The sequence below is a fragment of the Paroedura picta genome, chromosome 14 (assembly GCF_049243985.1).
Source record: "Paroedura picta isolate Pp20150507F chromosome 14, Ppicta_v3.0, whole genome shotgun sequence".
Taxonomy (NCBI): domain Eukaryota; kingdom Metazoa; phylum Chordata; class Lepidosauria; order Squamata; family Gekkonidae; genus Paroedura; species Paroedura picta.
Genome location: NC_135382.1, coordinates 5,543,386 through 5,569,581, shown reverse-complemented (window position 1 = coordinate 5,569,581; position 26,196 = coordinate 5,543,386). Strand labels below are relative to the sequence as shown.

The window sequence follows — 26,196 nt, the reverse complement described above, 5'->3', positions numbered from 1 at the left end:
TGACCCTATCAAGGCCCCTGCTTTTTCTCCTTCCTCAGTTTTGTTAGGCATTGTGAGCTCTATGGACACTGTTGGTTCAATTCTTGGTTCAGTGGTTTGGCTGGGGTTGATTGTTAAACCCCGGTTCTGTCTTTGTGTGTGTGAGTTTGTGTATCTGTGGGAGGTTGGCCCTGATCGCTAATTACAGCCTCTCAGGGCTTCCCAGTTCCGCTTGTGTAGTTATGTGTTGGGTGTAGGATGTGTATCGTTGTGGGAGCCTGGAGGGGTAGTCCCGATCGCCTATTGTGGCACCTCACGGTTGCCCAATCCAGGGATGTGTGGTGTATGAGTGATCTGTGTGTTATTTCATGTTGGGTTGGGACTGAGGTTTATGAATTGGGTGTGGTTCAGTTGGATGGTAGGGTTGTTTGGTAAGTGGGGGGCAAGTTATTGGGTTGGTTGGTAAGTTGGGCTAATTGGCTGATTGAGCTAATTTCCTCAGGCTGGGTTGGGTGTTCAATTGATGGTGATTGATTGTTTAATTGGTAGGATTGATTATTTGGGTGGTTTTGGGGTAGAATCAGTTGTTTGGGGTGGGGATTAGTTGTTTAATTGGTAGAATTAATTGTTTTGGGTGGGTTTGGGGTAGGTCAGTTGATGGTGTTTAATTGTGTTGGGTTTATTGTTTTGGCTGATTGGTGGGTGTATATGTTGATTTAATTTGGTTTGACTGGGTAGGGGGGTGGGGATAAGTCAGGTGTGGGTTGGTAGCTGGTGAAGGTTGGGCTATCTTTGACTCCCTCTTGATTCCTCCTCTTTTTTGATTTTTGAGTATTTCCTTTCTCCCTTTCCCCTCTCCTTTTCTTTATTTCAGTCCTTTCTCCTCTCACTTTCTCCTTCCCTTCCCATTTTTTTCTTCTTTCCCTCCTCCCCTTCTCCCCTCCCCCCTTCTCCCCTCCCCTCCCCTCCCCCCTCCCCTTTTCTTTATTTCAGTCCTTTCTCCTCTCGCTTTCTCCTTCCCTTCCCGTTTTTTTCTTCTTTCCCCCCTCCCCTTCTCCCCTCCCCCCTCCCCTTTTTCCCTTCTTTCTCCTTCCCCTCTTTTCTGTGCACATCACAATGTTTCTTCCTGATTTTTTCCCAGTTGTTGGTAGTTTGGTTGGTGTCTTGTCTTTCTTTCTCCCCCGCTCTCTTCCCCCTTACCCTCCCCCCCTCCGTTTTCTGTTTACAGTTTCCCCGCTTGGTTTTTCTTCCCTCCCGATTTGTTCCCGCCCAGTTTCTGGTAGTTTGTTTGCCGTCCCTTCCCCCTTCTTGGAACGGAGTTATCTCCGTTTGTGATCTTTTCCCTCTCCGTTTGATTTTCTTCCCGCTCAACTGTCCCGCTCAATTTTCCCCGCTTAATTTCTATTAGTTGTTTGATGCCCTTCCCCCTTCTGGGTACAAGTTATGCCCGTTTGTATTCTTCTCCTCCCCCCCCCCCCCGCAGAGTCTGTAGTAGCCCCGTGACAATTCCCCCCCCCCTTTTTCTGGAATAGGTTAATTAATTTTAATGTCCGATTGTTTGTGTCTTCCTCCTCCTCCTTATAGGGCCCTCCCCCCCCCGAGGGTTTGGTACTTCTCTTTCTTCCTTATTAGATTATGTTAGTGTTCCTTTTCTTCTTTTCCTCTCCTTTCCTTGTTCCCCGGCGGCTGCGGCAGGGACCCGCGGCGTTGAGATGTGTGCAGCTGCAGCAGAGTCTGGGGATGGTAGGCCGGCTGTGACCAGGGCCAGTCTTGTTCAGCGGCGGTCAGGAAGCGGGGGTCGATGGAGCGCGTGTGGGCGGCGGTCGGGAACGTGGTGCTCAAGAGCGCGAAAGGTGGGCTCGATGTGGTGATGGTGGGGCAGCTTCAGCAGTTAGACTCTGGTCAGGCGGCGGCTGCAGGTGGCGGGTGTGGGTCAGCAGCGGTGGTAAGTTGTCGGGGTCCGGCTCTGCTCGGCGACAGTAGAGCGGCGTTGATCCGGCTCTGCTCCGGCGGTGGCTGCAGGTCCCGGCAGTGGGCGCGATGTAAGTGGTTAGATGTAGTGGTTAGGAGTACAGAGTTCTAATCTGGCGAGCTGAGTTTGATTCCACGCTCTCCCACATGCAACCAGCTTGGGTGACCTTGGGCTCGCCACAGCACTGATGAAGCTGTTCTGACTGAGCAGGAATATCAGGGCTCTCTCAGCCTCACACACAGGGTGTCTGTTGGAAAGGGAAGGTGAATGTAAGCCACTTGGAGACTCTGGGTAGAGAAAAGCAGCATATAAAAACCAACTCTATTTCTTCTTTAGCTCAAAATCCTGTTTGCCTATTTACCGAGTCACACTGCTAACTCATGTTCAGTGTCTGGTCTACTAAGACCCCCAGAGCCTTTTCACATGTACTACTGCCAAGTCTCACCCGTCCAATAGGCATTTGATTTTTCCTACCTAAATGCAGAACTTTATATTTTTCACTATTAAAATTAATGTTATTCATTTTAACCCAGATTTATTGGACTGCTGATCATGTCTGCAGTCATGACCCCCAGATTATGGTTGCTGGCTGCTTTGTAGGATCTCTGCAGTCTGCAGTTTATTGCTACCCACCCTGGGCCGTGCAGGTAGGGGTGGGTTATAAGAATAAAGTTGCTATTATTAGCAAGAGATGGGGCTATGGCAAAAAAGTGATTGCAGTTCAGAATTTTTGATATCTTTCATGGCAGATCTTCCCACTCCACCCCTGCTTAAGTCACTACTACATTACTAATTGAGCTCTGGGTGAAGTTGCCATCTGGAAAATTGCTTAGTCATTCAAATGTGTTCTCTCAAATGTAAGTGGTGCAAGGCAACTATTTTGATGACTCAGCACCTCTATTTCTAGCAGCAAAGATGGTCTTTTGGATGATACATGCTTGGCTGGGAACTCCATTAAGTTGTCTTCTATATATCCAGAATGTGAGTTAGTGGAAATTTTTCTGACTTTTGTGACATCTGGGAGGAAAGATATATCTGCTATGATAAATTTCATGAAATTTGTATTCTTAATGCTTATTGGCAATACCAAAGATATCTGGAGGTCAGCAAAACACTTCAGAGTAACTTATCAATTAAAGCCAACTAAGCACCTTTTTTTGTTGCTTGTTGTTAGGTGTGAAGTCGTTTCCGACCCATCGCGACCCAATGAACAATGATCCCCCAAGCCTTCCTGTCCTCTACCATTCCCCGGAGTCCATTTAAGTGTGCACCTACTGCTTCAGTGACCCCATCCAGCCACCTCATTCTCTGTCGTCCCCTTCTTCTTTTGCCCTCAATCGCCCCCAGCATTATGCTCTTCTCCAGGGAGTCCTTCCTTCTCATGAGGTGGCCAAAGTATTTGAGTTTCATCTTCAGGATCTGGCTTTCTAAGGAGCAGTCAGAGCTGATCTCCTCTAGAACTGACCGGTTTGCTTGCCTTGCAGACCAAGGGACTCGCAAGAGTCTGACTTATCAAACCCCGCCTTTCTCATGATGTACTCCACATACAAGGTAGATAGGCAAGGTGACAGTATACAGCATTGCTGAACTCCTTTCTCTATTTTGAACCAGTCAGTAATTCCATGCCTGGTTCTCACTGTAGCTTCTTGGCCTGCATATAGGTTTCTCAAGACACAAATAAGATGCTCTGGTATTCCCATCTCTTTAAGAACTTGCCACAATTTGTTGTGCTCCACCCAATCAAAGGCTTTAGCATAGTCAATGAAGCAGAAGTAGATGTTCTTCTGAAACTCCCTAGCTTTCTCCATGATCCAGCGTATGTTGGCAATTTGATCGCTAGTTCCTCTGCCTCTTCGAAATCCTGCCTGTACTTCTGGAAGTTCTTGGTCCACATATTGCTGGAGCCTAGCTTGTAGGATTTTGAGCATAACTTTGCTAGCATGAGAAATGAGTGCAATGGTGCGGTAGTTTGAACATTCTTTGGCATTGCCCTTCTTTGGGATTGGAATGTAAACTGACCTTTTCCAATCCTGTGGCCATTGTTGAGTTTTCCAAATTTGCTGGCATATTGAGTGAAGCAGTTTTACTGTATCGTCTTTTAAGATTTTGAATAAACTGGAATGCTCTCACCACCACTAGCTTTACTGTTGCTCAGACTTCCTAAAGCCCATTTGACTTCACATTCCAGGATGTCTGGCTCTAAGTCAGTAACTACCCCATCGTGGTTATCAGGGATGTTAAGCTTGCTCTTGTATAGTTCCTCTGTATAATTTTGCCACCTTTTTTAAATCTGCTTCAGTGAGGTCCCTACGATTTTGGTCCTTTATCATAGCGGTCCCCAACCTTTCTCAGGTCAGGGACCCCCTCTGGAGTGAGGGAAGAGCCGACGGCCCGGGTGCTGCGAAAACACGCACGCGCGATTGCCGCACATGCGTGTTTCCGCAACCAGGTGGCACTAACGCTCATGCGCGGCAACTGCGTGTGCATGTTTTCACCACTAGGGGGCGCTAACGCGCATGTGCGGCAACAGTGCGCATGCACGCTTGCGTCACCGCCATGCCGGCAGCTGCGCCTGCCTCTTCCCTTCCTTCTTGCTGCTGGCTGGGGAAGGCAGGCGTGGCTGGCGGTGGCCCGGTACTGTGGCCTTTGCAGCCCGCCACCGGGCCGCGGCCCGGGGGTTGATGACCCCTGCTTTATCATACCCATCTTTGCATGAAACGTTCTCTTCATATCTCCAATTTTCTTGAAAAGATCTCTGGTCCTCCGCATTCTATTGTTATCTTCTATTTGTTTGCACTGTTCATTTAAGAAGGCATTCTTATCTCTTCTAGCTATTCTCTGGAATTCTGCATTCAATTGGGAGTATCTTTCCCTTTCTCCCTTGCCTTTCACTTCCCTTTCCTCCCTAGCTATTTGTAAAGCCTCCTTAGACAATTATTTTGATTTCTTGCATTTCTTTTTCTTTGGGATGGTTTTAGTTGCTACCTCTTGTACAATGTTGCAAACCTCCATCCATAGTTCTTCAGGTACAAATAGATTTAAGGAATTAGATCTGATATTGTCACCTCTACTGTATATTCGTCGGGGATATGCTTTAGTTCATACCTGAGTGGCCTAGTGCTTTCCCCTACTTTCTTCAATTTAAGCCTAAATTTTGCAACAAGAAGCTGATGATCTGAACCACAATCAGCTCCTGGTCTTGTTTTTACTGACTGTATAGAACTTCGCCATCTTTGGCTGCAGAGCACATAGTCAATCTGTTTTGACTGTCTGGTGATGTCCATGTGTAGAATTGTCTCTTGGGTTGTTGGAAAAGAGTGTTTGCTATGACCATTGTATTCTCTTGACAAAATTCTACCAGCCTGTGCTCCAAGGCCAAACTTGCCTGTTATCTCAGTTATCTTTTGGCTTCCTACTTTAGCATTCCAATCCCCCATGATGATAAGCACATCATTTTTTGGCGTTGTTTCTAGGTGTTGTAGGGAGAATTGGTCAACTTCATCCTCTTCAGCAGCAGTGGTTGGGGCATAGACCTGGATTACTGTGATGTTGAATGGTTTGCCTTGGATTCGAACTGAGATCATTCTGTCATTTTGGGGATTGTATCCCAAGACTGATTTTCCTACTCTCTTATTGATTATGAAGGCTACTCCATTTCTTCTGTGAGATTCTTGTCCACAGTAGTATACCTGATGGTCATCTGAATTAAATTTACCTATTCCTGTCCATTTTAGTTCTCTGTTTCCTAAAATGTCGATGTTCAGTCTTGTCATCTCTTGTTTAACCACGTCCAGCTTGCCTTGATTCATGGATCTGACATTCTAGGTTCCTATGGAATAAAAATCTTTACAGCGTGGGACTGTCTTTTCGCCACCTTCTATCTCCACAACTGAGTATCCTTTCGGCTTTGGCCCAGTCGCTTCATTCATTCTGGTGCTACTCGTACTAGCCGTTTGCTCATCCCCAGTAGCATATTGGACACCTTCTGACCTGAGGTACTCATCTTCTGGCATCATATCATTTTGCCTTTTGAACCTGTCCATAGAGTTTTCATGGCAAAGATACTGGAGTCTTTTGCCATTTCCTTCTCCATTGGATCACCTTTTGTCAGAGCTCTCAGCTATGACCTGTCCGTCTTGGGTGGCCCTGCGCGGCATAGCTCATAGCTTCACTGAGCTACGCAAGCCCCCTTGCCACAACAAGGCAGCAAGCCTTGAACGGGGAAGCAGTGATCCTTGAAGGGGGAAGCACCTTTTATCAATGACCAAATTTCATCCTTATTTCTCCATTCAGATGAATGTGGTCCTTTATTAAAGGCACTTGCTTGGTTTCAGGATTTACTGGGAAAATGTAAAATGCTTGCAATCAGAAGTATCATTTGGGGCATATGCATACTAAGTGTTGTCCTGAACCTCCAGATAATATAAATTAGGATGAAACATCACTTAACTGAAATATACTTGGTCAACCTTGAGTAGGAAGGGGGAGGGCAGGACAAGCCTATTGTAATCAAGCAGACACTATTTAGGGGAGAAGAATGTGTGAATGCTGGGCTGGTGTTCTTGTGTGTTCTGGTTCTGACCTTGGTTTAGTGAAGTCAACACAAGTGGTTCTGATATCTCACATATGAGATTGAGGCTCCCTCTGCATCACCCTTCTCGACTGTTCCTAGAGGCTTGTGGCTGAATCTTAAGGCACACAAAACACATTCTGTATATATGACCTGGCCTTTCTCTGCCACAGGGTCTCAGAACAATGCATATCATTGTCTTCTTTCAGGTTAGTTGCTGTGTTGGTCCAAAGGAAGCAACAGAACAAAGTTTGAGTCCTATGGCATCTTTAAGACCAATGCAGGTTAATTATGGGTATGAGCTTTTGTGTGCATGCACATGATAACTTCTACTCAGAATTAAACTGTGTTGGTCTTAAAGGTGCCAGTGGACTCAAACTTAATTCTCATGGATGAAATGCACCCGAGAGTACTCAAAGAACTTTCCAGAGAACTTGCACAGCCCTTGTCCATCATCTTCGGAACCTCTTTAAGGACTGGAGATGTCCCGGAGGACTGGAAGAGAGCAAATGTTATTCCGATCTTCAAAAAAGGGAGGAAGGATGACCCGGGAAACTACAGACCAGTGAGTCTGACCTCTGTTGTGGGGAAGATAATGGAGCAGATATTAAAGGGAGCGATCTGCAAACATCTGGAGGACAATTTGGTGATCCAAGGAAGTCAGCATGGATTTGTCTCCAACAGGTCCTTCCAGACCAACCTGGTTTCCTTTTTTGACCAAGTAACAGGTTTGCTGTGTGCAGTTCTGAAGGCCTCACTTCAAGAAGGACGTAGATAAAATTGAAAGGGTACAGAGGAGAGCGACGAGGATGATCTGGGGCCAAGGGACCAAGCCCTATGAAGATAGGTTGAGGGACTTGGGAATGTTCAGCCTGGAGAAAAGGAGGTTGAGAGGGGACATGATAGCCCTCTTTAAGTATTTGAAAGGTTGTCACTTGAAGGAGGGCAGGATGCTGTTTCTGTTGGCTGCAGAGGAGAGGACACGCAGTAATGGGTTTAAACTTCAAGTACAATGATATAGGCTAGATATCAGGAAAAAAATTTTCACAGTCAGAGTAGTTCAGCAGTGGAATAGACTGCCTAAGGAGGTGGTGAGCTCCCCCTCACTGGCAGTCTTCAAGCAAAGGTTGGATACACACTTTTCTTGGATGCTTTAGGGTGCTTAGGGCTAAACCTGCGTTGAGCAGGGGGTTGGACTAGATGGCCTGTATGGCCCCTTCCAACTCTATGATTCTATGATTCTCATCTTTGTTGGTCTTGAAGGTACCATAAAAGGCTCTTCCATTTTTGCCATGTTCCCATTAAGCTCAAGGCATTCATGATCCAGGCTGTTACATCCTTTCCCAGCTGATGCTTGTCGGGGGGATGTGGAACTAAGGGTGAAACGAGATGTGACATATAATGTGTATTCACCACAGAAACAGTTATGTTTAAGATATAGTTGGCTGCTTTATGTATGCTGTGATAATATGTTAACTATGAAGCAGGATACTTTGGAGAAAGGCTGGTTCCTATAGGACACTCATTGGTCACTGGAAGTGCTCATCTGGACCAAGAATTTTATCTGGTCCATAGAATTCTTAGTGTCCTATGTATATATATATATACTAGTAATCAAGCCCATTGCAGTTCTAAATGCAATGGGCGCTAGCAGTGAGTGTGGGTTTGGGGGGGGGGGAATACCTGCAGTCTTTGGAGGGGGTTTGAAAGGGGAGAAGGGGGCAGGGTAAGGGACACACTCTCAGCCACCCACCCACCCCATCTCTCAGAACCCCCCCCCCCCGAGAAGCAGCACCGCGGTCCTCCCTCCCAAGGCCAGTCAGAACCCCAGGTCCACTTACCAACCTTGCGATGGTCCTGGTTGCTGTCTGCTGGTCTTCGGGCATCGCAGTTCCCCGGAGAAGGCCGGCCGGGCCACCCCCCCACCGGAAGCCGAAGGCGGGCCCAGCCACCCCCCCACCGGAGGCTCTCTGGAGCCTTTCCCCAGCCCCAGGAACGGCTTCGCAGCGTCTTCGACGCTGCGAAGCCGCTCCTGCGTCCGGGGAAAGGCGGGCCCGGCCACCCCCCCACCCGAGGCTCTCTGGAGCCTTTCCCCAGCCCCAGGAACGGCTTCGCAGCGTCTTCGACGCTGCAAAGCCGCTCCTGCGTCCGGGGAAAGGCGGGCCCGGCCACCCCCCCCACCCGAGGCTCTCTGGAGCCTTTCCCCGGCCTGACGCTGCTTCAGGCCATCGGTAAAGGAGCAACAGTTGCTGGCGGTGGGAATCAGAGGGACCAATCGGCAGGCGCGAACCTGCTCTTAGCCAAGACACCAAATTGGCTCTCAGAGTCCTTGTTGGGTCTACTCTGACGGGCTTATTTTCTGGGAAGTGTTCTTAGGATTGTGCAGTTAGTGAACTAATGTTAATTTCCAAGCCTAACAAAAGCAGCATATTAAAAAAATTAAAAAGCCAGTACTGAAAAAGGAATGGCAGTTTCAGCCAAACAAGAGCTGGTTTTTGATAGTTCACACTTCCAATTTAATGTATTCTCTTTTCTGCGACATCCCCCCTTCTTCATTTGATTATAGCATTGATTCACTGATGCAGAAGCAAATTAGATTTTCCAATTGGCTTTAATGCTCTGCAGTAATTAAATCCATGGCTTCCAACCTCGCTGGCTGAGATCACCTGGCTATTGGCTGTGGAGTGCTCAAGGCTATAAGCTATTTTTCCTGCCTGTGAAAGAGCCTGCAAGGAGCTGTGCATCTCCTGCATTTGTGATTTGTGTTTCTTTAGCTCAGAAATGCTGAGTAAATGTCTTCTTTCTTTGCTCAAGGTCTTAATTTATGTCCTGTCCAGCCTGAGCAAGACTGTTAACTACAGGATGCTTTGGAGGACATTCATTCATAGGTTGTCATAAATTGAAAGCATCTTGATGGCACTTCATCCACACATGCCTTGTGACCAGGTTTTGTTCCAGAGGGAGCCTTTATGGATATGGGACAGCAGAAATCTACCCCAAGGCTCTTCTTCAGCTGTCCTGGGGCTCAATTTGAGGAAGAACACTTTGCAGTGAATCCATAAGAAGAGGTTTTGCTACTCAAGTCTGCCCTGGAAGCTAAGGACTGAGACTTTTCAGAAAGCAGAGGGCATTACTGTGCCTTACCAACAGTTGCCCAAAACTGATAACTAATCTGTAAACTCTCAGCAGAAGGAAGCAGGTAAAGCAGCAGAAGGAAGCCAGGTAAAGATTCCCTTGGCAACAAGGCCAAGAGAATCTTCACCCCACCTTTCAGAAAATTAAGATTGCCAACAGCCTGGAGAAAAAAACTTCCCAACTCTCTAATAATAGCTAAATGTAGGGGTGCAGTGCCAAGGTGTACCTCTAGAACAGGGGTAGTCAACCTGTGGTCCTCCAGATGTTCATGGACTACAATTCCCATGAGCCCCTGCCAGCAAACGATTTGAGCAGTGAGTCCTTTTCCAAGGGGAGGGGGGTGGGTGAGTCAGAGGTACATTGGTGGCAGCAGCTGGGCCAGAGGTTCAGGAAAGGCTTGGAGGAGCAGAGGTCAGCATTCCTGGGGCATCTGTTAAAAACATAGGTTTAAAAAGGGTAGCCAAGGGGACAGGTCTGTGGTTGTTTGTTTTCCCTGGTAACCATGTGGAACCTCCGGGCTTAGAGGCAGAAGAGGCAGTTAGGTGTTGGGGAGCAATCAGTGGAAATGGGCTTTTTTGTGGTTTTATTTTTTTATTTTAAAATTTTCATGCTTTAATTTTTGTTTTATATTTATTTGCTTGTGGGGGCATAGCAGGGGTCATGGCCAGTTGACATTCCTTCTGTGGAACCTCCAAGCCTGAAAAATATATCATGGTCAAAGATTGATAAAGGCTGGCTTAATGTGCAGAAATTGGAACCCTTCATGGCATGGAGGTAAATAACATCACATTGAGCCAGGAACACTGTGGGTGATCTGGTTTTCTGGAAATTGTACCTCCAGTAAGTAGCCCTGCTTGGAGGTCTCCCTAGGTCTGTATCCAAGCATCATGAGAAGTCTTCCTTATGTCACTATGGGAACAGTCCTCAGAAGTCCTTGCGTTCACACACTCCAATTTTCAAGCTGATTGGTCAAAGGGACAGTGAGGGAATGAGCATCAGGATATGTCATGATGACGTATCAAGGTCTTAAAAATGACCTGCGCTGATGCAGATTTCAGAAAATGCACCAATGGGCTTTCTCTCCATGCTTGCAAACATGTATTCTAAATAAACCTTCTTGCTGCTAGCCGTCTTTGTTGTGGTCTTGTGAATTTTACACTACGTAACACTACCTTCTTAACAAACTATAGTTTGTTGTCTCATTTGGATTGGACAAATTGGCAAATGATGGTTTGTTTTTCAATAGCCTATAAACTAAGATTACAAATCCTGGGTGGGAATCCTGCTCTATAAGCAAAAGAATAAATCGTACTAGTCAAAATATAATGGGAAACAAATCTTCAATTCTCGACTGCAGTCATGGGAGAAGGGAACAAAGGTGATTTGACCTCAGATACCTCCAAAGCTCATTACACAATGGCAAAAGAAATATGAATCAGATTTGAGATTTCTCAGGGTTAAATTATAAGTTACAAAATCCTCTTGTCTCCTACATATCCAATCAATAAAAGCAGATAGTATTATGAAACTGGGTGACTTCAAAGACCCACACATTGACTGGGTAAACAGGTGTTTGAGTCATGCTGTAAAAATGAGACATCTGTTCTAGGCAAATTAGTAGAAACTGTAATCAAATATAGAATTATTAGACATACAGGGGGGAAAAAAGCTTTCTGCCAAGGGAAGTCCTGCCTCAATAGCCATTTGGCATTCTTGGCGAAAGTAAGTAAGCATATAGACAATGGTGACCCAGTAAAGGTTACATACTTGGACTTTCAAAAGGCTTTTGACAAGGTACCTCACCAAAGACTCCTATGTAACATTAGCAGTCATGGGATAAGAGGTTGGGTTCTCCTATGGTTTGAAAATTGGTTGAATGACAGGAAGCAAAGAAAATCAGAGTCCAGGAGCACCTTTAAGACCAACAAAGATTTATTCAAGGCGTGAGCTTTCGAGTGCAAGCACTCTTCCTCAGACACTTCAGACCAACACAGCTACCCATTTGAATCTACCCTTAAGAAGCAAAGAGTTCTCACAGTGGAGTGAAGTAAATTCCAATAAAGCTTTCTTTTTACAGAAGTACGTTGTGAGTTCTTCTAGCACTTGACATGGAGGAAAGTGGGGTCCCACAAGGATTGGGGCCAGTACTATTTAATGTGATCATAAATGATCCGGAACTAGGTGTGAGTAATGTAATGGCCAAGTTTGCAGGCATCACAAAATTCTTCAGGATATTGAAAGCCAAGGATGGTTGTGAAAAGCTCCAGGATGATCTCCAGAAGTTGGATGAGTAGGTGACAATGTGGCAAATGAATTTTAATGTTTGTAAGTGTAAGGTGATGTATACTGGGACAAAAAATCCTGAATGGATTCTGAAGTTGCTGAAACTGTTTCTGCAGTCATGAAAAATGCCGCTGCACCATTTTTCTGCTGGATAGCAAGCATTTTAAACCAATGTCTGGCTCAACATCAGATCCGAATGCAAAGCCATTTTGCTCTGCGGTTTGTGAATCCTTAGAAAATGCACTTTCTCCCCCTCCCCTGGGAGGGAATTAGTGGTAATCCAGTGAGGAAGCTTGGAGTTCAAGTCTGCTTCTCCCCTCCATTACCACCTCTAATGATGTTGTCACAGATATGTATAAACTTCGCTTACTATCTGCCTCTCTTCCTGCTCTCCCCCTTCACCTCCATATTAAAAAAAATTTTTTTTTGATCTTATTGCATTACAATGTGAATGTGCAAGAATAGTGTCCACTTTCTGGGAATGCTGCAGAAAGTTAAGTCAAAAACGAGGACTCTACTTCCCCTCCAGCATCTAAAGTTACTTTACTTTCATGATTTAAGGTGCAACAGAATACTTTGTAAGTTTAGTGCAGATAAACTTTCAGTTGATATTGGCTTGGTCTTCATACATGCATGGTGAATGTGCGCATATCAACACAAGACACTCCCCCCACACACACTTGGGTGATTCAAGTGCCATGGAAATCGAGGGATAAGTGTGATTTGGGGGTGGGGGGAGATTGTGTTATGGTGCAAGTGCATTATTTCACATGTTCAGACCAAAAAAAGAAAGGGGGGGGGGTAGGGCCACCCACTCTTCCAACAGACAAGTGACAAGTGCAGAATGCCAGTCACAACTTTGGAGTCTACAATTAGAATCCAATGCAGTGAAAACATGCTAGCAAAAAATAACTGCAGAATCAGTCTGTGACGTAGAGATGAAAAAATCTTGGGGTCATAGTGGATAGTTCAATGAAAGTGTGCTGCAGCAATGAAAAAGGCAAACTCTTTTCCCATTGCATGGCCCAGAGGGCAGGAGGGTAGCAAGTGCAGCAGGGTCAGAGTGCACATCTGGCCTCCTGCCACCAGCCCCATTATCCAGGAGGGCAACGAGTGTGGCGGGTTGGGATGGAGTGGCTGGCTGGCTGGCTTCCTGTTGTGTGGCCTAGCGTTCAGTGGGGCAGTTTTTGCAGAGAGTCCAGGGTGGAGAAAAAGCCAGGAGGGCTGTGGGTGCAGCAAGGCTGCAGTGGGGCTGGCAGCATTCCTGACCCTGTGCGGAGGCTGGGGAGAATGGCAGACCCCACAGTGCAGGCTGCTGCTATTTAGCAGCTGCAGTAGCAGTGAGGAGGTGCGCTGGCCATGACATGGAAGAGCCTCTGATTGGCCTTCAGTGAGGGAGGCTCCCCTCTCAGTGAGGGCCAATCGAAGGCCCCACGGTGCTTCCTGTCAGACTGCCAGCTCTTCTGAGTGGCCCTGTTACTGGCCTTCCAGAGGGACTGATTAGCCGGTATGTGAGGCAGGATGCTGAACTAGCTGGCTTTACTGAAATCTAAGAAGTGTAAATGATAGTGTATGGAAGCGGAAAAAATAATGCAGCTAAGAAGCCAAGTTCAAACCAAAACCTGGCTCAGAAAATCTTATGGTCAGCCAAGCTGCAAGATCAAGCACCATCAGGAACCACTGGGACTTGAACCCAAAACTTCAGGATCTGAAGTGAAGATATGATAGGACAGAAATACTAAAATTCACCATAAGGCTAATTGCATGCCTTTCAGGTGTTTCTGTTGTGAACTTCACTATGTTTTATTTGTTCTGGCTGTTGAGCTTCCCTTTCTATTGATGATGATGGTTTATATTTTATTTAAATTACTACCTTCAAAGCCCGTTCCTTGAAAGGGTCCCCTCCCCTCGCCCCCCAGCCAGGCAGCTTAAAGTGGCTTTGGGCCACAGCTCGCAACCGGATCAAGTGGGGTGGGTGGGGGCTGGCCAGTTCATTAGCAGGGCTGGGACAGAGCTCCTTATCAGGCAGTTAGCAAGCTGGGAGGCCCTTGTTAGCAGGGCCAGCCTAGCAGGCCGGGAGGATCTCATTGACAGGCCCTGCTTAGCAGGCCAAGAGGCCCTCGTTAGCAGGCCTTCTCCCCTTACCTCCAGGCACCGACGTGCATCTGAGAGTAAAGAGGCTAGAGTCTAGTAATGGGTTTAAACTATAAGTACAACAATATAGGCTAGATATCAGGGGGAAAAAATTCACAGTCAGGGTTGTTCAGCAGTGGAATAGGCTACCTAAGGAGGTGGTGAGCTCCCCCTCACTGGCAGTCTTCAAGCAAAGGTTGGATACACACTTTTCTTGGCTGCTTTAGGATGCTTTGGGGTGATCCTGTGTTGAGCAGGGGGTTGGACTAGATGGCCTGTATGGCCCCTTCCAACTCTATGATTCTATGATTCTATGAGAAGAGCCTAATGCTGGGAGCGATTGAGGGCAAAAGAAGAAGGGGACGACAGAGAATGAGATGGCTGGATGGAATCAATGAAGCAGTCGGTGCAAATTTAAATGGACTCCGGGGAATGGTAGAGGACAGGAAGGCCTGGAGGATCATTGTCCATGGGGTCGCGATGGGACGGACATGACTTCGCACATAACAGCAACAACAAAATAATCCGGAAGATACATTTTTCTTCCAGAATTTTGGTTATATTGGAAGGTAATACCTAGATACTTAAACGTTTTGACTTGTTCTGTTGGAGTGCCTCCAATAGACCAAATCATCGGGTGCCAGCTCTTAGAGAAAACCAAAACTTTTGCTTTACTATAGTTAATTACTAACTTATTATCTGGGCAATATTGATAAAAGGTGGATAAGTAGTATTGTAAGCCAACCCTGGTATATGAAAGTATTGTAGTATCGTCAGCATACAACAACAAAGGAATATGCTGGGAACCAAGTTTTGGGGGATGACCATTAATAGGTTCCAATTTTTGTGCTAGATCATTAGTGACTAAATTAAACCACATGGGGGCCAAAATTCAGCCTTGCTTGACTCCAATGGTTGTTGAGATCTTAGAGGTTAAGTCTCTATTTCAGGAATACCGGACTTGACAGGAGGAGGACATATAAAGTTTTTGGATAAGAAACACAAGTCTCAGTTCCATACCCATTGTTGTTGTTAGGTGCGAAGTCGTGTCCGACCCATTGCGACTTTGCCACCGGCCTGGCGCGTTGGGAGGTGCGAAGTGCCTCCCGGCGCGTCAGGCCGCCGCCTGCCGCTACCGTGAGCACATCGCCCCCCCCGGCGCAGCCAGCCAGAAGCCGCCGCCACTTCAAGCTTCGTGACCGCCGCCCCGACGCAGCCAGCCAGAAGCTGCCGCCAATGGAAGCTGTGCCCGGCCCCACGGACCAACAGCCACCCAACTCCTGTGACGAGGTAGGCACCAGGCCCACAGGATGACCCCGCCCTTGCCGAGCAGGGCCGCACAGCCCTGCCGCCCTCATGGCGCGCCCTGCTAGCGCCCGCTGCATTTTGACTGCAGCGGGCTTATTTACTAGTCTGTTATAATTTCACTTTCTTGTCCTCTCAATGGTCCTATGGTGTCCCTATTCTTTTTCTTGCTTGAAATATAACTAAAGAAGCCTTTTTTGTTATGTTTAGCATTTCTTGCTAGCCTAAGCTCATATTTTGCCTTGGCTTTTATAACACTCCCCCTACAACTATTGATTATTTTATATTTATCATTGGTAATAAGACTTTCCTTTCAATTCCTAAATGACACTTTTTTATTCCTCAAATATTTTGACAAGTGCTTATGGAGCCAGCTTGGGTTCCTTAGGCTCCTTCCATCTTTTCTTCTCCAGATAATTGTTTGTGATTGAGCCTTCAGTGTTTCACTGTTAAGAAGCTCCCAGCCCTCTTGGACTCCCATCTCTTTAAGTCTTTCTGACCACGGGACTTGTCTAAAATAGCAGAGCCCCTGGTTCCCCTCTCTACTTTCTGAGAAATAAAGCTGTCGGCAAGACAAGTTAAGAATTTAACAGAGTTTGCATTTTTAGCAGAGTTGGTCTTCCAACAGATATCTGTGTAATTGAAGTCACCTATGACCTATGAAGTCACCTATGAAAATTTTGTAATTTGCAGTATCTCATTCAAGTCCTCTGACTGGCTTGGTGGTCTATAGCAGACACCTACAATAATACCACTCTCACCACGTCTTAACATATATTACTACACATCCCCCCTTTTTTTCTTGTCTGTTCTTTCTGAAGTTCCCCTCAAATTTAGTATTCCAATTGTGAGTATTATCCCACCAAGTTTCTGTGATTCCTATTAGGTCATAGCCCGCTTCCTCTATTATGACTACTAGTTCCTCTAGTAGTACTAGAACTCTTACCTCTGGGAGCCTGTGACTTCTTTTCTGGTCTTCGTGTGGGTTTGGTCTTTGTGGGGAATTGTTCCTGTGTTCCTGGATCAACATCTTCTGGCAGATCCTTAAAATGATTGGTGAGCACCAGTGGGGCAGAGCTTCTCCTTATTCTTCTACTCCTATGCTTAACAGCCTTCCATTTAATACCCACCTATGTTTGGTGATACAGAGTTTGTTTTGATAAGTTTCCCTCCTCCTGCACTTGCTCTCTCAAGAGGGCTTTATGAGTACTGTCCACAAACTCTTCACCCTCCTTTATATATTGCAGCGTATTCAAGTGTTTCTCTAATCCCTGTACCTTCTCCTCCAATAGAGCAACTAATTTACACTTGCTGCATGTGTAAACGCTGTCCTCCCAAGGTAGGAAGACAAACATTGCGCGGACAGAACTTGTCACTGTCTCAGCTCCTTCAGTCTTCATGCCACTTTGATCCATACAAAACTTCTCAAACAGTCTTGTACTTCATTGAATCATTTGGCTTGAACCGTCACAGAAGAGCCAACAGGCAAGAGTCATTTAGCTCTTGCCATTTGACTCCTTACAGAATCTTCTGGCTTGGTCCAGAACCCAAGAATCCTTTGGTTTTTGTAGTATTGACTCAATTATCTCTTGAGTCAGCTCCTGAGATCCACTCCCTGCTTCTCCCAGCTCCCAGCTCCAAGTGTTGATGCCTCTGACAAGCAAGAGCCTTTGTGCTATAAAAGGCTCTCTCAGCAGATGGCAGAGCTAGCAGTCAGCTTCTGAGTCAGCTCCTGAGATCCACTTCCTCCTTTTCCCAGCTCCAGTTACCTTCCTAAGGTGTCCTGTCCCTTCCCTCCCTTGGCTGCTGTGGATCTGTCCATGTCAAATGTATTTATTTACTTAATGACCATTCTCATCCATGTAGGAACAAATAATACTGCCCAGCAGAACATGGAACATATTTTAAAAGACTGTGTGGATCTGGGGGAAAAGGTAAAGGACCTGGGAACACAGGTTGTGTTTTCATCAGTCCTTCCTGTAAGTGGCCGGGGCATAGGAAGAGAGAGAAAAAATATGCAAGTAAATGACTGGCTACGTCAATGGTGTCAACGGGAACAATTTGGATTTCTGGATTTTTCATCATCTCACCCACTGTACTTCTGGCCTTTCATGCCCCCTTGAACTTGCTGGGATCTAATTTCTTCATGTCTGTGTAGGTCTGCCCACAGAAGGTCTACCCAGCACGGAGCCACCCATGGCCCATCCTAAATGTGCCTCTAAGAAGCTTGAAGGGATCTTTAAAACCCTGGGAGCTGGTCTCAGTGAGGCTCCCTGCAACATACGGTGACAAGAGCTAACGAGAATGTGGGAAAGGATAGTCAGCCAATTGGAGGGAGACCCCTCTAAGGGCTGGAAATCTGAGGGGAAATCCTTCCAGTTGGGGGTGATTTTAAGATTCGTTGCCTTATATGTAAATGTTGGACCTCTTTTGCCAGGATGAAACAGCTGAGGGAGAGAGAAGAGTAACTTTAGCATTGGTCTGTGAGAGCTATTGTACAGTAACAGTTAAAAAACTGGAGAGCTAGGTTTGATTCCCCACAGGCAGCCAGCCAGGTGACCTTGAGACAGTCCCAGTTCTCTCAGAGCTCTCTCAGCCCCACCTGCCTCACAGGGAGTCTGTTATGGGGAGAGGAAGGGAAAATGATTGGAAACTGCTTTGAGACATATGAGGCCTTCTGGGTGACTGTGGACCATTCCCAGTTCTCTCATACCTCTCTCCCCTCCATCTCTCTCACAGGGTGTCTGCTATGGGCAGAGGAAGGGAAAGCAATTGTAAACTGCTTTGAGACACCTCTTCACTCCCATGCCCTCATTTACCACTAGGCCACCACACCCCACACACAATAACCCTTTATCCCCATGCCCTTTCAGACTGGACACCCCTCTCCTTCTTCTTCTCACCTCCAAGCTCTAGAGCCCATTTTGTTCCTTGATACAATGGGCTTTGCCCCAAGTTGCCCTCATGAGCTTATGAGTAAAAGTGGTAAGGCGTCCTGGAAGCAGTTGGTGTTAAGGGTTATGAGCCAATCAGGTCTATCATTGGCATCTGTAAGCCTCTGATTGGCCATCCACCCACTGTCTGTCCAATCAAATTAGAACTCCCACCCCTAACGATCGTCCCACAATTCTGCCACCTCTTCTCAGTCTCTGGCCACTCAACAACTTCTCCTGAAGTGAGTGAGCTGCCAAGGGTGCATGGGGGCTCTTCAGCTTCACCCTCCTGAGGCAATGGGTCCTGCTTACAGAGCTTAGGGAAGCCAGCCTTTGTCTTCTCTGAGGGGGAGAACCCGCCCCTCCCAACTCTACTTTCCCCCTCTTATAGACCCTGGTGCACATTGGCCACTAGGCCGTCCCTCCCTCCCTCCTGACATGGAGACCACCAGCATGTACCTCCATGCTGCATTCCACCAACTCTGAGCCATGCCTGCAGGCCAAAAAAAGGCTGATGGCCCAGCCTAAACCTCAGACGGGAGGGCCAGGGGGGAACACCATGGAGAGGGTGTTGAAAAACAGCTCTCTGTGCGATGTCTTCTGACTTGTGAGGCTCTGAACAGGAACTCTCTTTACCTTAGAGTTAGTGAGATAGACAGGGACACTGACCGCTCACCTTTGATCTCACTGACCTGTCCCTAGAGGGTAATTTCCTGTTTCCCTAGTCTCTCTTTCTCCTCCATCTCTTGAGGCTGCAACATGATGCCTCAAGCATTTCTCTCCATCCAGCTATTTATAGAATAGGAACATTATCTTTACCTCTATTTAGTATTATGTCCTTTATTAAATAGTACTATATTAGTGAAGTACCATGTTTGTAAACGTGTCTTTCTTTGTTTATTGTTTTCTCTGACTCACATGCATTCTGCTTGCACGCTGCACTAATTGCCATGCCAAGGCTAACTTTCTGGATATTAACACTTTACCAGTGCTTAATATCCTTCAGAGGGGAGGGCCCCTAGCTCCAGACTAAAGAGATCAGTTCCCCTAGATAAAATGGATATTTTGAAGGGGGAACTCTTGTGCTGTAATTGGGGGTGCCACTCTCCAGGTGGGATCTGGGGATCCCCTAGAATTACAGTTCCACACTAAAGTGATCAGTTCCACTAGAGAAAATGGATGTTTTGAAGGGAGAACTTTATGGTACTGTAATTGGGGATGCCACACTGAATTCTCCCACATACTGGGAGATCATTTTGTCGCCCTGATGCAAACTGCGGAGTTATTCTCTGGCCATGTGCCCCGCCCATGGGTCCTCAAAACGATTCTGGATTTGTTCCTAAGCGATATATTGCTGATGCAGTCCAGAAAGTTCTGGGATTGTTATACGTTTCAAAGAAGAAAAAAACTGAGCTTGCCTTGATATCCTTATCCTTAGATATTTATAAAGCACTTGATTCTGCGGATTGGAATTATTTGAAGAAGGTTATTCAAAGCTATGGCTTTGGATATAGATTTAAGAATGCAATTCAGGCAATTTATTCCACAGCATATGCAAATATATCTATTAATGATATAGTGGAAGGTAAAGTTAAAATCAATTGTGGTATGAAACAGGGCTGCCCCCTTTCTCCATTACTTTTTCTCTTAGCCTTAGAGCCTATAGCAAATATGCTAAGATCTAATCAGGAGATTAAAGGTATAAAATGTGGAAGGGAGGGAAATCTATTGACAGTGTATGTGGATGACATGTTACTGGCAATAAAAGATCTTTAGTTAGCTATAAACCATTAAAAGAAGAACTTGAGAAATTTGGCCAAATCTCAGGTCTAAAAATTAATTTCTCCAAATCAAAATTACTTTGCATTAACATTAACCCAAAGATTCCATTAGAGGCTTCCCATAGTTTAAAAATACCATTAGTAGGGATAAAATTTAAATATATTAGTATAACAAATTTAAATATATTGGTATAACTATTGGGGAAAATATTAATAAGATATATCAATATAATTATAAACCAATATGGGCACAAATACATGCAAATATAAAGAAATGGACTAAATATAATGATGGAATCTGAAGAAGAAGAAGAAGAAGAAGGAAGAAGAAGAAGAAGAAGAAGAGGTAGGTGAGGCTGTGAGGTAGGTGAGGCTGAGAGAGCCCTGATATCACTGCTCAGTCAGAACAGTTTTATCAGTGCCGTGGCGAGCCCCAGGTCCACCAGCTGGCTGCATGTAGGGGAGTGTAGAATCGAACCCGTCATGCCAGATTAGAAGTCCACACTCCTAACCACTACACCAAACTTACAGGAGCAATGGGTTCAAATGGCAGGAAAGGATATTCCACTTATATATTAGAAAGCATTTTTTAACAGCAGAGGGCTGTTCGTAGATGGAATATATTGCCTTAGAGGATGGTGGAGTCTCCTTTGTTGTGTGATTTTTAAATCCCCGAGAAGTTGGGAAGCTGGACTGGATGGCCCTCATTGGTCTCTTCCTGCTCTGTGTGAGTCTGATTCTCCAGCACCACCTCTTAGACAGTGAGATGGCCAGGAAGTCAGGCTTCTAAAGAGCCAGTGGGGAGGATTTTGGAAGCGATCCTTACTTCTTGCTACCAAGAAAAGGGGGCAGAGTCAAGGAGAACATTGAGCCTAGGGCTGTCCATATCCAGGTGGAGCCTGGATATCTCCCAAAATCCCAACTGATCTCCAGAAAACCAAGATTAGTTACCCTGGGGAAAATGGCAGCTTTGGACAGGCAACTGGATCAATCCCCTCACCCCCCTCCATCCACTCTGTTTTAGAGACATCTAAAATGAGAATGTCTAAAATAAGATATTGTATTAGGTGATGCCCTGAACCGGCAGATTCTGCAGCCAATTTCACCATCATCCATCACAGGGGAGTCAATGCGAATGATTCCAGATAAGCCCCTTGTCAATGAGGTAATATAACCTTTCTGCCAAAAAATATTTTGTATCATGCCCTTGACAAATCAGAATAAAACGCACCTTATGGGACTTACATGGATTACATCTTTTCTCCAGATTAGCTATTTAATAATAATACAAAAATATCGCTTGTGGCTCACACCTGCATGTGGAAACTCCATTAACCACAGCAGCGGAGGCGGCATTTTTCAAAATACGCTTCCCTTTTAGAGAACAAAATGTAATTGCCTATTTTGTGACTCATTTGGGCCCGCAGCCTGAATTAGCATAATTGATAGACTGATTAATGAATAAATCATGGATTTCAAATGAGAATTTTAATCAGCATTGTCCCTTCACAAAGGATATTTTCTATGCCAATCACAATGTGCTTCATTATTTAGATATGCTGCTTGCTCTGAGAACACATCAGAGATCAGTTTTGCAATTATTTTAGAGAAGCAGGTATCACTAATTACCTCCCAAATACCACTGGAACTGAGGTATTTAGCTAATGGATAAAATGGCTGATACATCAGCGTGAATAAGTGGGAAAAATACTCTAAATGGCCTGTTCACAATACCATCCCCCTGGATCACACACTCTCAGCCTAATGTACCCCAGCTGTTGTGAATAACAATGATTTATTTTCAGATCAAAGATTAAGTTCTTCTGTGGGAGTGTTTAAATCAGCAACTGTTGATGGTGTACCTTCTGTGACAGAATACTGAGCTGGAATTGGTGGGCAATTGTCTCAAGCAGGTTTAGTCACTTGGTTATCTATAAACTGTACTTGGTCTTCTTTGGCTCCCAGCAACCCACCCCGTTTTGATCAAGTGATGACGAAAATTTCAACATGAAATGAGCAATAGGAAAAAATAATTATTTCAAGTTGTAATGGATTGTATTGTGCCATGTTCCGTTGTGCAAGGTGAGTCCTGCTGACAGGAATGGGATATAATGTATGCACCAATGGCCTACAATACTCTTAACTGAGTGGTGATAAAAGGCAAAGGTAAAGGTATCCCCTGTGCAAGCACCGAGTCATGTCTGACCCTTGGGGTGATGCCCTCTAGCGTTTTCATGGCAGACTCAATACGGGGTGGTTTGCCAGTGCCTTCCCCAGCCATTACCGTTTAACCCCCCCCCCCCAAGCTGGGTACTCATTTTACCAACCTTGGAAGGATGGAAGGCTGAGTCAACCTTGTGCCGGCTGCTGGGATTGAACTCCCAACCTCATGGGCAGAGCTTTCAGGCTGCATGTCTGCTGCCTTACCACTCTGCGCCACAAGAGGCTCTTCTGAGTGGTGATATTACACACCAATTGACCAATGTTTCATTTGCTCTCATTAAGCATTCTGTATATTCATTGGCAAGATGGTAATGCTGTTGAATACTGAGATTATGAAATGAAATTTGGTGGACTTCTTCAGGACACAACTCTACACTGTATGTTCAAATGCCAACTTGAACCCTGCCCTTCAAACCAAGGAGAAAACCTAAAATGCAGCACTTTCTTCACATATGTGGCCCTAGCAGTTCATTCTCAACAACAGGGGATCCCTGACTTTCCTGTGCCAGCAGGCACATTTGGAATTGTCATATGGCATTTTGATAATTTTATGCGTCAAAGAGTTCTAGGCCATCATTTATACATTAGAGAGTGTTGTATTCAACAGTGGGGATTGTTCTCAGTAAAAAAAGATTAATCATATATTTCCCAGAGCATTTGTACTGGGAAAAGGACTGCCGCAGACTTATTAAAAATGAAAGTGCTTGGTGGAGCTGGGAGAAGGAGAGCATTATCTCAGCAGCTGACTCAGGAGCTGACTGCTAGCTCTGCCCTCTGCTGAGTAGGCCTTTGTGCTATAAAAGGCTCTTACTTGTCAGAGGCAATACTACAAAAACCAAAGGACTCTTGGGGTCTGGATTAAACAAGAATACTCTTGGCTGGAGTGTAGGACTGTTTGTGGAGCAGTTCAAATGAATCAAAGTGGCATGAAGACTGAAGAAGGTTGCATAGTGACATGTACCATCTGCGGAATGTTTGTCTTTTTATGTCAGGTGGACAATTGCAAATTTGCAATTTGCAAGGTGGACAATTGCAAAATTGCAATTTACAAATGCAGCAAGTGCAAATTAGTGGCTCTGCTGGTGGAGAAGGTCCGGGGATTAGAGAAACGATTGATTACACTGCAGGAGAAGGGAAATCTATCAAAACAAAATCAGGAGCACCTAATACAGGAGGGTAATAATTGGAAGAATGTTACACATAGGAGAAGAAGAATAAGGAGAAGGTCTGACCCACTGATGCTTAGCAATCGGTTTCAAGGTCTGCCTGAAGAAATAGTCAGTCAGTCAGTCAGTAACCTTTTATTGGCATAAAATGTATAAGACATATAAAAGTAGGGTTTAAAATTTCAACAAAATAGTAAAATGGGGTTACATAACCAAACAGATCTTAAAATGATTAAATAAACTATAAAAGATAAAATACAAGGTAGGCAGCATATTATAAAAGCATCTTAGTTAAAACTCTGGCAACTAAAATGGTTATCTCTGGGTCTTTGTCAGAGAGCAGAAATTGCAAGGTCATAGATTTACTCACAGAAGGCTTGTTTGATTCAGGAACGAAGGAGCATGTGCAATCCCCCATGAAGAACAAACCCTAGCGTAGACTAGGAAAAACGTCACAGGCCCCCACAGGTGAGAGTTTTAGTCTTCTACCCTGCTGACCCCACAAAGCTCAGGAAACACTTCACAGTCCACCACAAGAAAGAGTTTTAATTCTGCTCCCAAGGGTATGAAGAAATGGGTACTGGTAATAGGGGATTCCTTGCTAAGAGGTGCAGAGGCCGAAGTGTATAGACTAGACTTGTCTCGAGAGGTCTGCTGCCTACCTGGTGCACGCATCAAGGATGTGACAGAATGGCTGGACAGGCTCATCAAGCCTACAGATCACTACCCCTTCCTTCTCATCCATGTAGAAAAAATAATACGGCCCAGCAGAACGTGGAACATATTAAAAAAGACTTTGTGGATCTGGGGGGGAAGGAAAAGGACCTGGGAGCACAGGTTATTGTTTTCATCACTCCTTCCTGTAAGTGGCCGAGGCATAGGAAGAGAGAGAAAAATTATACAAGTAAATGACTGGCTACGTCAGTGGTGTCGACGGGAACAATTTGGATTTCTGGATCATGGTCAGAGATTGAAGGCGGGCAAATGTTGTCCCCATCTTCAAGAAAGGAAAAAAGGAGGATCCGGGTAATTATCGACCTGTCAGCTTGACATCTGTAGCTGGCAAAATTTTGGAACAAATAAACACTCGGTCCTTGAGCAGCTGGAACTAAGAGCTTTGATTTCTAAGACTCAGCACGGGTTTCGCAAGAACAAGTTATGTCAGACCAACCTTATCTCTTTTTTTGAGAAAGTGACTACCTTGCTTGATCAGGGGAATGCCGTGGACATAGTTTATCTGGATTTCAGTAAAGCTTTTGTTAAGGTTCCACATCATGTTCTTGTTCACAAGTTGGTAAAATGCGGTATGGATCCTAATTCTGTCCGGTGGATCAATAACTGGTTGACAAATCGTACCCAGAGGGTGCTTGTTAATGGTTCAGCAGTGGAATAGGCTGCCTAAGGAGGTGGTGAGCTCCCCCTCACTGGCAGTCTTCAAGCAAAGGTTGGATACACATTTTTCTTGGATGCTTTAGGATGCTTTGGGCTGATCCTGCGTTAAGCAGGGGGCTGGACTAGATGGCCTGTATGGCCCCTTCCAACTCTATGATTCTGTGATCTTCTTGGAAAAGAGTGACAAGTGGAGTACCCCAAGGATCTGTCCTGGGGCCTGTGTTGTTCAACATATTTATAAATGATTTGGATGAGGGATTAGAGGGATACTTAATAAATTTGCAGATTATACTATACTGGGAGGGGTAGCAAACACAACTGAAGACAGCAAAATAATACAGGATGATCTTTTTTTTCTTTTTTACTTGTGAAAGAACTTTTATTTCTTTTACAAGAAGTAATGAATACAGGATGATCTTGATAGGCTTGAGAAGTGGGCTAAAATCAATAAAATGAAGTTCAATAGGGACAAATGTAAAGTTCTGCATTTAGGTAGGAAAACCCAAATACACCAATATATGATGGGAGAGACTTGTCTTGGCAGTAGCATGCGAAAAGGATCTAGGAATCTTAGTAGACCATACATTGAATATGAGTCAGCATGTGAAGGCAAAGGGGTGGCAGGTTTCAGTAGATGAGCAATTGGGATGTGAGTGTCCTGCATAGTGCAGGGGGTTGGACTAGATGACCCATGAGGTCCCTTCCAACTCTAATATTCTATGATTCTATATTCTTATCAGGCCTTGGCATCTGTGCCCTGTTATGGGCCCTCCAGAGGAACTGGATGGCTAGACTGGATGGACCCTCTCACTGGTCTGATCCAGCAGGGTTCTGGTTTCTTATCAAGGGAAGGCCTTGCCCTCTCTGCCCTGCTGTTGGCCCTCCGGAGGAACTGGCTGGCCTCTGTGTGAGACAGGAGGCTGGACTGGATGGACTACTGGTCTGATCCAACAGGGCTCTTCTGAAGTTCTTGTTTCACTGTTCTATAGTTGGAAGATGTTACTCACATATTAAGCAGAGCTTCCTCTAATCTCTAAGAAAAAGCTGTGGGGTGAGGAATTCCCACCTTCCTTGACCTGAGGCTCCTTCACTTGTTAATGATGGAGCCCAAATGAATGTGGCCTGTCCCCCAGACTGGGGCCTTTGGGACTCAAATCATCCCGCTGAGTCTTTGAGGGGGCTAAAGATATTGGTGAGGTTTTATTCTTGACAGAAATGCTTAAATTACCTCTATCCCGGAATTAGCTAAATGACCAATGTGCATTTTTCATTCTGTCCTTTTAAAAAGTTCACTATGATCCTTTTTCATTCTAACCCTATTGAT

At 45.4% G+C, this 26,196-nt stretch overlaps 1 long non-coding RNA gene across 1 annotated transcript in view; it reads left to right on the top strand.

The window, feature by feature from the left end:
- Positions 1-8,327: 8,327 nt before the first annotated feature.
- Positions 8,328-26,196, top strand: part of LOC143823962 (uncharacterized) — a 39,716-nt gene continuing 21,847 nt past the window's right edge. The window contains exon 1 of the long non-coding RNA XR_013226658.1: positions 8,328-15,362. This is a non-coding gene — a long non-coding RNA (uncharacterized LOC143823962). The remainder of the gene's footprint in view (positions 15,363-26,196) is intronic.